Here is an 11,202-nt window from a genome sequence, read left to right on the forward strand (position 1 = left end):
GTGATATAAATGATTGGTGTGATGGGATTAGGTTTTGAGTATTTAAAAATGTCTCTAAAGTGGTGATATTGTTGTTTTATAGACAGTTTCCATACCTGCATTGCTCTCGGGTATAGTAAACCCAAAGACCACTGATGGAATGTAAAAGGGGGGTCACAGTACATACTCGATTAAAAATTGTACTTTAACATCTTGTTAAAAAAAAATGAGCCATCTCATTGTATCTTTTTTTTTTTTTTTTTTTTTTTTTGTTTTTTGAAAATGGGTCTCACAGACCTGAACGCTACCCAAGGTTTAAACATGTCAAGGGTGTATTCAGGCTCTGAATGGATCTGTGCAAAAATAACTCTCATTAGCTAATATTGTGTTGTGTAACACAAGAACTCTAACTGGCAAAGAATTTGGTGCTATCAGAATTCATTACAGATTCCAACCTTGATATGCTATGCTTAATACAACCTTGGCAAAAACCAAACAACTTTACACCAATCATAGAGGTGACACCATCCGCATAACGATTACTTCACATAGGCTCAAGACAAGGTGGAGAGGTTGCAATAATCAAAAAAATTCCTGTTGACTGTCCATTGTCTTTCGAATGTCTAGCTCTTAAACTAATAACAAAATCAATCCTATTTTACTTATTATTCTCTATCATCCCCCTAAATGCAATGGGTCTTTCTTATCTGATCTGACTCAAGCATTAACCCACTTAAGTTCCCTTTCTCAGGGAGTTGTTCTTCTTGGCAATTTCACCATCCATATTGACACTTCCACGTGTAAACTGAGAATTGAGTCCCTGTCCTTACTGGATGGTTTTCACTTGGTGCAACATGTTGATTTTCCTGCCTTCTCTGGTGGTCATATATGGGACTTGATCTGCACATCTGGCTTATCTGTCTGCAATACTTACAGCAGTGATTTGGGACTCTCTGATCATAAAGCAGTACTTTTCATTGTCTCATTACTTCTCCCTCCTCTTACCTGTAAACATAAGATTTCATTCAGGAACCTTAAATATATATGTTCTTCTGTCCTTGCTGCATCAGTCATTCTTTCAGCAGTAGATAAAACAGCTTCTTTAAAGTATAAAGAGATTTCCTTTAAGCACTCAGCTCCATGGTACAATTCAGAGTCTTCTATGAAAGTAGCTAGCCGATGCCTTGAGAGAATGTCACCTAAGACTGCCCTCATTGAGCATTTCCAGACTTTCTCTGGCCATCAAAGGGCTTACAGAGAAGCAGTAACTGTAGCTGGCAGAATAAAAGAAAGTGGCGATGATAACCCAAGGGTTTCATTCTCTGTAGTTAATAAACTACTTCAATCTGCATCTGGCCTAGTTAATTCTACTACTGACATTTTTGAAAAATTACTCCACTTTTCCCGTAATAAAATTAGAAATCTAAATAATTCAAATAACACAAATCCATCATCCGTTTATATCTTTCCTGTCTTCCCACTCCATCCTGCTCCTTTTCTAAATTTTCAGCAGTCACATCTGCATTTGTTGATGACCTGCTTTGTAAGATAAGGCTGACTACCTGTGTATCGGACCCCATCCCCAGCACATGTCTTAAATCCTGCCTTCATGCTGTAATCCCAACTGTTAATGACTATAATAAATACAATCCCTTGACACTGGCTTTGTGCCAGCCACTTTAAAAATCGCTTCTGTAACCCTAATGTTAAAGTCTGGTCTTGATGTTCTCAATCTCTCACTTAGCTTTTCTGTCAAAACTTCTTGAGCATGTTGTAGCCTCCCAGTTCCCTAATTACTCAAGTAATTTGATGGAATTTTTTCTGTCTGGATTCAGAGCGCAGCAGAGCTGTGAAACTGCCCTGCCTCGGTAACTAATGATTTACTTATGGCAGGAGACTCAGGACAAACCAGCACATTAATTCTGTTAGACCTCAGAGTAGCATTCAATGCTGTCAGACATGACATTCTACTGTCCAGAATGGAGAACATTCTGGGGATCTCTGATACTGCCCTCCAGTGGTTTAAGTCCTATCTGACTGACAGGCAAGAGATTGTTAGACTTGTCGACAGGAGATCCAGCTGAGTGCCAGTCACACATGGGGTTCCTCAGGGCTCTGTCCTTGGCCCTCTGCTCTTCTGTGTCTATATGCTGATTCTTGGCCATACTACCCGTAGCTATGGACTGGGTTATCATTTTTATGCAGATGATACTCAACTCTATTTCAAGGTTAAAAGTGAAACTTCATCAGGGCTTTCTCAGCTGACAACTTAACTCAGTGAAATTAATACCTGGATGGAGCAGAACTCTTAAAGTTAAATTGCAACAAAACGAATCTCCTGCAAATTGGCACTAAAGCACAACTAACACGCTCACTCTTGACAGTGATCTCATCAGACCTTCTTCTAATGCAAGGAATCCTGATGTCATTTTTGATTCCTCCCTTTCTTACTCTATCCACATAAACCACATTAAGAAACTTTCTTGCTTCCACCTCTGTAACATATCCTGTGTTCACTAATTCCTTTTCTTTTCTAATGCTGAGGAACTTGTCCATGGTTTTATCACATCCTTCGTTGATTATTGTAACTCCCTACTGACAGGTGTCACTTCTAATCTAATATCACAACTCCAGTTGATTCAGAACTCTGCCGCAAGAGTCCTAACACAAACCAGCAACAACAAGCACATCACACCCATGCTACTTCGCCTCCACTGACTCCCTGTGTCTTACAGGATTGAATATAAAATTCTGTTATTCACCTACAAAGCTTTAAATGGCCTTGCACCAGACTACATAAGTGACCTTCTCCATTGCTATGCTACGGTTTGCCCAGTAAGGTCCTCTGATTCTGACAGGGTCTTCAGCTGTATAGAACCCAGACTTTGGAATGACCTCCCAAAATTAATTAGATGAGCTGACTCTATTCATTCTTTTAAATAACAACTGAAAACTTATCTGTTGAGGATGACGTTTAACTTAACTTGACATTCTGCCCCCTCTTTCAGTTTACTTCTCTGTCCTGAAGGTCCAGATAATTTGTGTGTGTGTTATATCACAAATAATGTTATTTGTTCTGGCTTTCTTTTAGTATTGAATTTAGTATTATATTTTGGTTTATTGTCTTTTATTCTTTTTAATACTTTTATATATTCTGTATATACTATCTGTTTTAGTGCTCTATACGCAGAAATATTTGTACCCATTGTTATATATGCCCTGCTATTCTTTCTCAGACTCTGTGAAGCGTCTTGAGCATGGAAACGTGCTATATAAATAAATTGTATTATTATTATTATTATTAATATTATTTTTATTAAAATTACAGAGGTTGTAAGGGAAGCAGGGATTGCAGACATAATGGTGTGCGCACTCCTTTTACAGTCAGCCCTTTTTGCAGACTGGGAACACTAAGCCCCATTACAATTTTTATGCCAAAAATGCTACATATTGCTTTCCTACAAACATTTTATTATCAACAAGTCTCTTCTCTTTTGACTTTGTGTGTGCTTTCAGGCCTAATATTCTTAATACTCCTAAAAATAAAAGCCAAACTGGTTCTTCAGAGTGATGCCATTGGGGAACCGATTTTGGTTCCTGAAAGATCTGTCCACATGAAGATTTATGAAAGAACCTTGATTTATTTAAATATGTAACAGGTTTCATAAATAGGTGATAACAGATTTGTGAAATACCAGTGAGCTCATGATTTGAAAAAGGCCTTTTCAAATACCTTTTTTACCTTTTTTAAATATCCGGTATGGTTTTCAGCACAACAAGGCTTTTTGTTTCTATGACTTTTCCTTTCTGCTGTACCACTGGGGTTGTTCTTTTGAATGACCATACATGTGGACGTATTCTCGTTTAGCGCCTCTGTGAAATACCGTGGCAAGCTGGCACACGCTTGACCTGCACGTTGTTAAAGGCTGCTAACGTTAGTCCACATGTGAAGTGCTCTGAGTGCTGGTGTACTGAGGACATGTTTGTGAATTTCACCGACACAGAGGCTGTCCTGCTTACTATTAAGCTATGGATGAATTGTGGAAAAGCGCCATGCAAACAACTTTGGCATACAAAATTAGAAAAATGAGATCAGATAAACTTCGACTGTTGGTTAATTTTATTGGTAGTTAACATTACTGAGTTAGTTAATGCCTTATTGCTATGTGCTGTCATTGGAAGGACAAAATGAAGTTTAGATAAATTCATAAGTGTAGCGAGATTACATAGGTTTGGAAATGTGCAGAGGAGAGCTGCTGGATATATTGGGAGAAGGCTGCTAAGGGTAGAGCTGCCAGGGAAGAGAAAAAAAGGAAAGACTAAGAGAACATTTATGGATGCAGGTGATGGATGTAACAGAACAAGACGCAGAGGACAGAAAGATATGGAAGAAGATGATCCGCTGTGGCGACCCCTAACGGGAGCAGCTGAAAGAACAAGAAGAAGAAGGTGATACATTCACATGTTCATTTTCTAAATATGACCCTGTATTTACTGCTTTAAGTAAGTTTATTAAGCATGTTCAGTAGTAGTTTTTTTAGTTTATTATTATTTTTAGTTAATAGTATTTTATATATTATTGTTATCCATCCATCCATTTTCCAACCCGCTGAATCCGAACACAGGGGTCTGCTGGAGCCAATCCCAGCCAACACAGGGCAGAGTGCCAACCCACCGCAGGACACACACAAACACACCCACACACACACACACACACACACACACACACTAGGGCCAATTTAGAATTGCTAATCCACCTAACCGGCATGTCTTTGGACTGTGGGAGGAAACCCACGCAGACACGGGGAGAACATGCAAACTCCACGCAGAGAGGACCCGGAAAGCAAACTCGGGTCTCCTAACTGCGAGGCAGCAGCGCTACCACTTATTGTTATTATTTGTAGTAATAGTAGCAATTATATTTTATATTATTATTATTATCACTGTTATTAATAATAATAGTAGTAGTAATTATTATGTTTTGTAGTAATAGTTATATTTTCTTTTTTATATTATTATTATTATTTGAAGCTGTAATAGTATTTGTCACAAAAGCCACAAAGAGCCATAGCAAGGTTTGGGGCAGCCACCTGTATATTTGGTTTCCTGGCTGCAAATCGTCTTTTAAATGATAGGCACTGCTGTGCACAAAACTGAGTCCAATACAGAACTGAGGGAATAGGGAAAAGGTGGAGGCTTTTAAAGGGGAAGACAGGAAGTGAAGTCAAAGGGGTCGGGCCTCTGAGGGTCTTCAGCCATTGGTTCGAGCCCAGACGTGATATCACAGGGGCCGGAGCCGGCAAGGACTTCTTCCATAGGCTCAGTCCTGGAAGTGACGTCAAGAGGGCCAGGTGGGATCTCGTGTGAATGGTCTGCAGGCAAGGAAGAAAAAGAGTCAGTGCACTCTGTCACATCCTGGTATGTCTCGGAACTGCCTTCACTCAAGCCCTTTAGCTGCCTCCCATGCGCACGTGTGTGACATATTAAAGTTGTTGTTTTTATTGTTGTATCACATGTTATCTGTGATTACATTGACTACTTCAAGTAGCATTGATACTCTGAACCATTATTATTATTAATAAGGCCTTCATTTATAAAGTTTATTTTTTTATATCTTGTTTAAATGAAAGCTGTTATAAGAAATGCTAATATAGTGGAGAAGCAGGTTAGAGAGTTTCAGGTCTATTGGTGGTGGGTGGGGGTGTCAAGGAGAAGATTAGGACCCCAGGTTGGTCAGGGATGGCACTGTTTGGGATCATTTTTAAATTCAAGCTGCTTGAGGGAAATCTTCAGTTATTTTTGTTTGGGAGTCCTGCTTGGTAGTTTTAGTTTCACAAGGCTCTTACTTTGTTTTTTGTCCTCTAAATTTTCCTTCACGTTTTGTTCTTTTGATGTTTGCTATTGTTTGCGTCACTCTGGTGTTTTTAAACTCCGGCTCAACTTGTCACTACAAATTCCGCTTCCCCTCTTGGACCCTGTGATCATCAGAGGAGACTGTGTGCAGAGGGTGCAGACCTATAAATATCTGGGAGTGCAGCTGGATGACAAATTGGACTGGACTGCCAATACTGATACTCTATGTAAGAAAGGGCAGAGTTGACTATACTTTCTTAGAAGGTTGGCACCCTTCAACATCTGCAATAAGATGCTGCAGATGTTCTACCAGACGGTTGTGGCGAGTGCCCTCTTCTACACGGTGGTGGGCTGGGGTGGCAGCATAAAGAAGAAGGACGTCTCACACCTGGACAAACTTGTTAGGAAGGCAGGCTGTATTGTAGGAATAAAGCTGGACAGTTTAACATCTGTGGCAGAGTGAGGGGCGTTGAGCAAACTCCTGTCAATCATGAAGAATCCACTGCATCCACTGAACAGTGTCATCTCCAGGCAGAGGAGTAGCTTCAGTGACAGACTGAGGAGATCGTTCCCCCCCTACACTATGTGACTCTTCAATTCCACCCGGGGGAGTAAATACTAACATTACTCAAAGTTATTGTGTTTTTACATGAATTTTTATTACTATTTAATTTAATATTGTTTTTTTGTATCAGTATACTGCTGCTGGATTATGTGAATTTCCCCTTGGGATTAATAAAGTATCTATCTATCTATCTATCTATCTATCTATCTATCTATCTATCTATCTATCTATCTATCTATCTATCTAAAACACTGCAATTTCACTTTAACTGGCTCATACCGATGCAGCTTTCTAGTTTAAACAGGATACAAAGTCCTACAGAGACAGAGACATAAGCAGAGCAAAGTGAAATCTTACAGGAAGCTACCAGAGATCTCCTCTCGCTGGTGAGTGCTCTCCCTGCTAGTGAGTCGACATGTGCTCAGTTCTTTGTTTCTTCTAATAAGAAGTCTAGTAAGATGAAGCATTAAATAAAACATCGATACAGATATTATATTGACACAATTGTCTAAAACTAACTCAGAGGAAGTTTAGAGAGTAACATGTGTGATGGTGGGGTTGATGAATGAGGGAACTGCAGACAGCAATGGGCTGGAGAAATGGCCCAGAAAGGCTATGTGAAAGACAGGAGGAGGTGCACTCACAGAGATAACACATGTTGACATGCTAGTGCCAAAAGAAGGGCAGGGAACTTTATGCACTGAAGACACACTAGATGGCCCAGAAGAGCTGCAAGTAGGAGAGGGAAGGAGTGAAAGAAAGGCAACCTGGGATGAAATGAGTGAGGCTGTCTGAGAACACTGGAGGGCATTCAATCCAGCAGAACACAAATGAAGCTCTGGAGTACTGGGGAAAGCTTTGTGGCAGAAGGACGCACATATTCCTAGGCTGGGGGAACACGAATGAGGTGCCCCCTTTAAGTGACAAAGCAGCAAGAGGGCTGGCCAGAAGTTGGGCCTACTCTGAAAGTTACTAAAACCACAAGGGTGCCAGGAGAACTTCTAGCCTGGTTTCTTTATTGTAGAAGGTGCACTGAGAAATTGTACTTTGGCAGGGAAATGAATGAGCTAATCCACCTGAGAGGAAGGGGCCAAAAGCCTGTATATTTTGGACTAGAAAGGCTTTTGTGTTTCTTGTTTTCTCAGTTTATTTCATATTTGAGATCCTACCTGTATTCATCGGTTCCTTATGTTGCTCTTTTAAATAAGTTATACACAATGGCATCTCCTCTTTGATGTGACAACAGAGTGCAGCATTTAGGACTTATCATTTCTTGTAATGGAAAGGCTCTACCTTGACCTCTCCTCCCACACCCTGCTTGTGCCTGACTGTGCCCATCTGATTATATTGTTTGCCAACACCTACCAGTGGCTATGACATAATGAAGGAGAAGGCAAATCAATAAGGAGGCACACCCTCAGAGTGCCTTCTTGATTTTCAGATCCAGTATTTGTCATCCAAATGGGGCCATGCTGAGTAGTAAACTCCACCACAGGGCTGTGACGATGCGGGTTCCACTCCATGCTCCCATATGGCTTCTGGGAGCTCTTGAACCCGACACCATCGGTAATGTCACCAATGAGCTGGACAGTGAGGCACAACAGAGCAAGGGGATGGTGCAAAAAGTGCAAAGTGCTTTTATTAAAAACAACAAAATCAAACAGTATTCAAATAAATAGTGCAGTGCTTCAAAAATCAATATAAATAATCCAATAAAAAGCTGTGGATTGTGGAGGTTAAAATCCAATAGAAAAGAAAATCCTTAAAAAAACAATGAGGCTAAAACAATGGCTGGAAGCAGTCTCTTTAAAACAAAGCCCGGAGTCTTTTACTGGTGACTCCCTTGTTTCTCCCATCCAGGCTATGCACCAGGGGAGTCACCCTACAATCCAGCTGACCTTCTTCACCGTACTGGTCTGGTGGCTTTTCTGATCTCTCGCTCCGGTTCTGTTCACTCAGACCAAGACTTGGGCTCCCCAGTGACCAGGATGCTCACGCTGGGGCTTCCACTTCCCAAGTCCCCAACTCCTGCTGCCTTCGCTGTGGCAAGCCAACCTTCTCCCGGTCACTCCTGCTCCAAACCAGCGCTCAGCAGGAGTGACCACTACCGTTGGCCCTCGGGTGCCAGCCAAACACCCCACTCGGGCTCACCTCTCCCAGCTGCTTGCAACATCGCAAGTTTGCGCTCGCTCACTCGCTTTCTCTTTCTCACCGGCTTCCTGCCATCTTCTCCACCATTAACTTCTCGTTCATTTTTCTTCCTTCCTAGCCACCTCGTACTTCTATTATTTATCACGTGGATCAGGTGTGGCAATTAGCAGCTCCCGGCATCAATTAGTGATGTGGACAACTCCTCACCTGTGCACTTAAGCGAGGACTGCCCACATCACGAATTCACCTGGGAATCACTCCGGCCACACCACCCTCTTGATTATTTATTTAAAAAGTGGCCTTTTTTTACACCACAAGGGCCTGTTTGGAGACTGCAAGCAAGGCAGAGGCCAGTTCTTCACAATAGAAGACAAACCTCAAAAGTGAAGACGGTGTAACCAGATTTCAAAAATGCTCTTACATTTAACATGCAGGCCTACATTTCTGCAGATCTGAAAATATGAGGATTGTAAAAAGAGACCTTAAAGCACTTTAGTGATTGCAGATTAATGAAAGAATGTGCCATACTGAGAGCCGAATCCATTGTAAATGCTTGAACGGAGGGACTGACATCCCAACTGGGACAGAGTGTGAAATCTTATCCAGCTGGGAGGCCATAGTGGAGGTGCGACCCAGCTGAGGTAGCTCTAAGTTCCTATCTTAGTCAGGGCAATCATATAATGGATGGATAGGGGGAGACTGGTTATCAGGGACAGTTTATCCCCCAGTGTGAAAGGTGGCAGTGCCTGTTTGGACTCTTGCAGGGTTTTTATGGGAGACGCAGTTCGGAAGGGAAACCCTGTTGGAATCCCTGGGTGAAACACTGAGTGTGCTGCCAGGAGAAGGTTTTCCCTACTTTGGAGAGTTTTCGCATATCCCAGGAGTGCTTCTGCCATGCTATGTCATGACATCGGAAGTATTCCCAGGTCCAACATCGTCTCACTTAGGTTATCGAGGGTACGACACTCACCGAAGGAGTGAAAGGAGAGAAAGGAAACTTTAATCAATTGTGGTTGTAGCTGTGTTTACCCAAAATTACCAATGTTCTGGAGTTTTAGTTTGCTTCATGGGATTCCAGCAATAGCTTGACACATTGAAATGATACCACATATCCAAATATCTTTGTTTTTAAATGCTTTAGTAAGATTAAAAAAAAAAAGTTCACACAAAAACTCTTGTTTAAGAAAAGTTCTGTTTAAAGCTTATATATCTTGTTTCATTTCTTTAAGTTTACTTATACAGTTGAACCATTTCCTAACGATCAGAAAATTTTGTGCCTATCCCATTTACAAACTGCAGATGGGTCTATCAGTCCATGTTAGCGATGAGACTAATTCCAAACACACTGTATTACTGATATAGCAAGAAAGTTCATCTCATATTAACTTACAGGGGGTGAAAGGCTATACAATAATCTATAACTAGATCTATAAAGAAAATTATATTCTGTTCTACTAAAGCAAACACTAATATGAGTTTAACTTAAAGCTTTATCCTTCTAGGATTGGCTCTTACAGTAGTGATTACATTTTGGACTGTGATTGTCTGTTTAATGAAGGTACTGTGCAAATAATCAATCTTTAGCTCAACCCATGACTGTGTTAGTTGTAATTGTGCCTGATGTTCGGGGCTTAGTGGCATCTCTTTGGTGTCACACTATATATAGCACTGGTCAGCAGAACATGGAAATGGCTCACTGAATGTGCTGTGGAAAGTCTGGGCATAAAGCCTGCCAGTGTTTCATTAGGTTCGAAGCCACCTTGTAGGGATGGAACCTGTACCTAAAAGAACTGCCTACAAACTCCTCCAAAGATGGGCACTCAATCTTTAAAAATCCCACTGAAGAAATGTACGACAGTGGTATTTTTCCATGGCTTTCTCTTGCCTTAAGATTTCTACCATAGTTACAGTGCATCCAGAAAGTATTCTTATAAATCTGGAGGATTCCAAAAGGTGGCAGTGTGAGATGTCATCACAATGAGAAAACAACGTCTGTTTTCACTGTGTTGTAATTTGATGTTGAAGATAAAAATTCTTTGCATTCTGATGCTATTGCGAAGGAGCAAAACAAGATGGCAATAGCAATGGGAAATATGCAATGCTTGTATTGCCAATGTGAGAAACAACACAAATACTTTCATATGTCAGCATTTAAGTTTGATGATTTGCTTCACCACATCAAACCATTCATCAAACATTGAAGTACGCACATTGATCCTGTTGGAGCTGCAATGCGGCTTACCATCACATTGTGTTGTCTTGCAACAACCAAATCCCCACTTCTTTTCTTGGACATTTTCCGCTTTGCACATACATATCTGTCTCGAATTTGTTTCCATTTGATGCCAGCTGTTCTGACAGGCATGTTTGTAACTATTGAGATTATGATAATAAACAATGATGCTGACCTCATGTACCAAAACTTGAACAAACACAACACCCAGTTTTTTGCTGGTACTGCAACTCACGTGTGAGCATCGCATTAATTTCTGACAATGTGCTCAGAGGTCAACACTCTCTCCACAGACAGACACACTGTTGATGGCTGTGCCCGAGAGGTCATTAAATGCCTGGATCTTGTTTTTTTTCCAGGACACTCACAAGCCTAGACACTCAGACTCCTCGCTTAGTCTCTCGAGAGCCCCGATCAGAGC

The sequence above is a fragment of the Polypterus senegalus genome, chromosome 6, assembly GCF_016835505.1.
Source record: "Polypterus senegalus isolate Bchr_013 chromosome 6, ASM1683550v1, whole genome shotgun sequence".
In the NCBI taxonomy this organism is placed as follows: Eukaryota; Metazoa; Chordata; class Cladistia; order Polypteriformes; family Polypteridae; genus Polypterus; species Polypterus senegalus.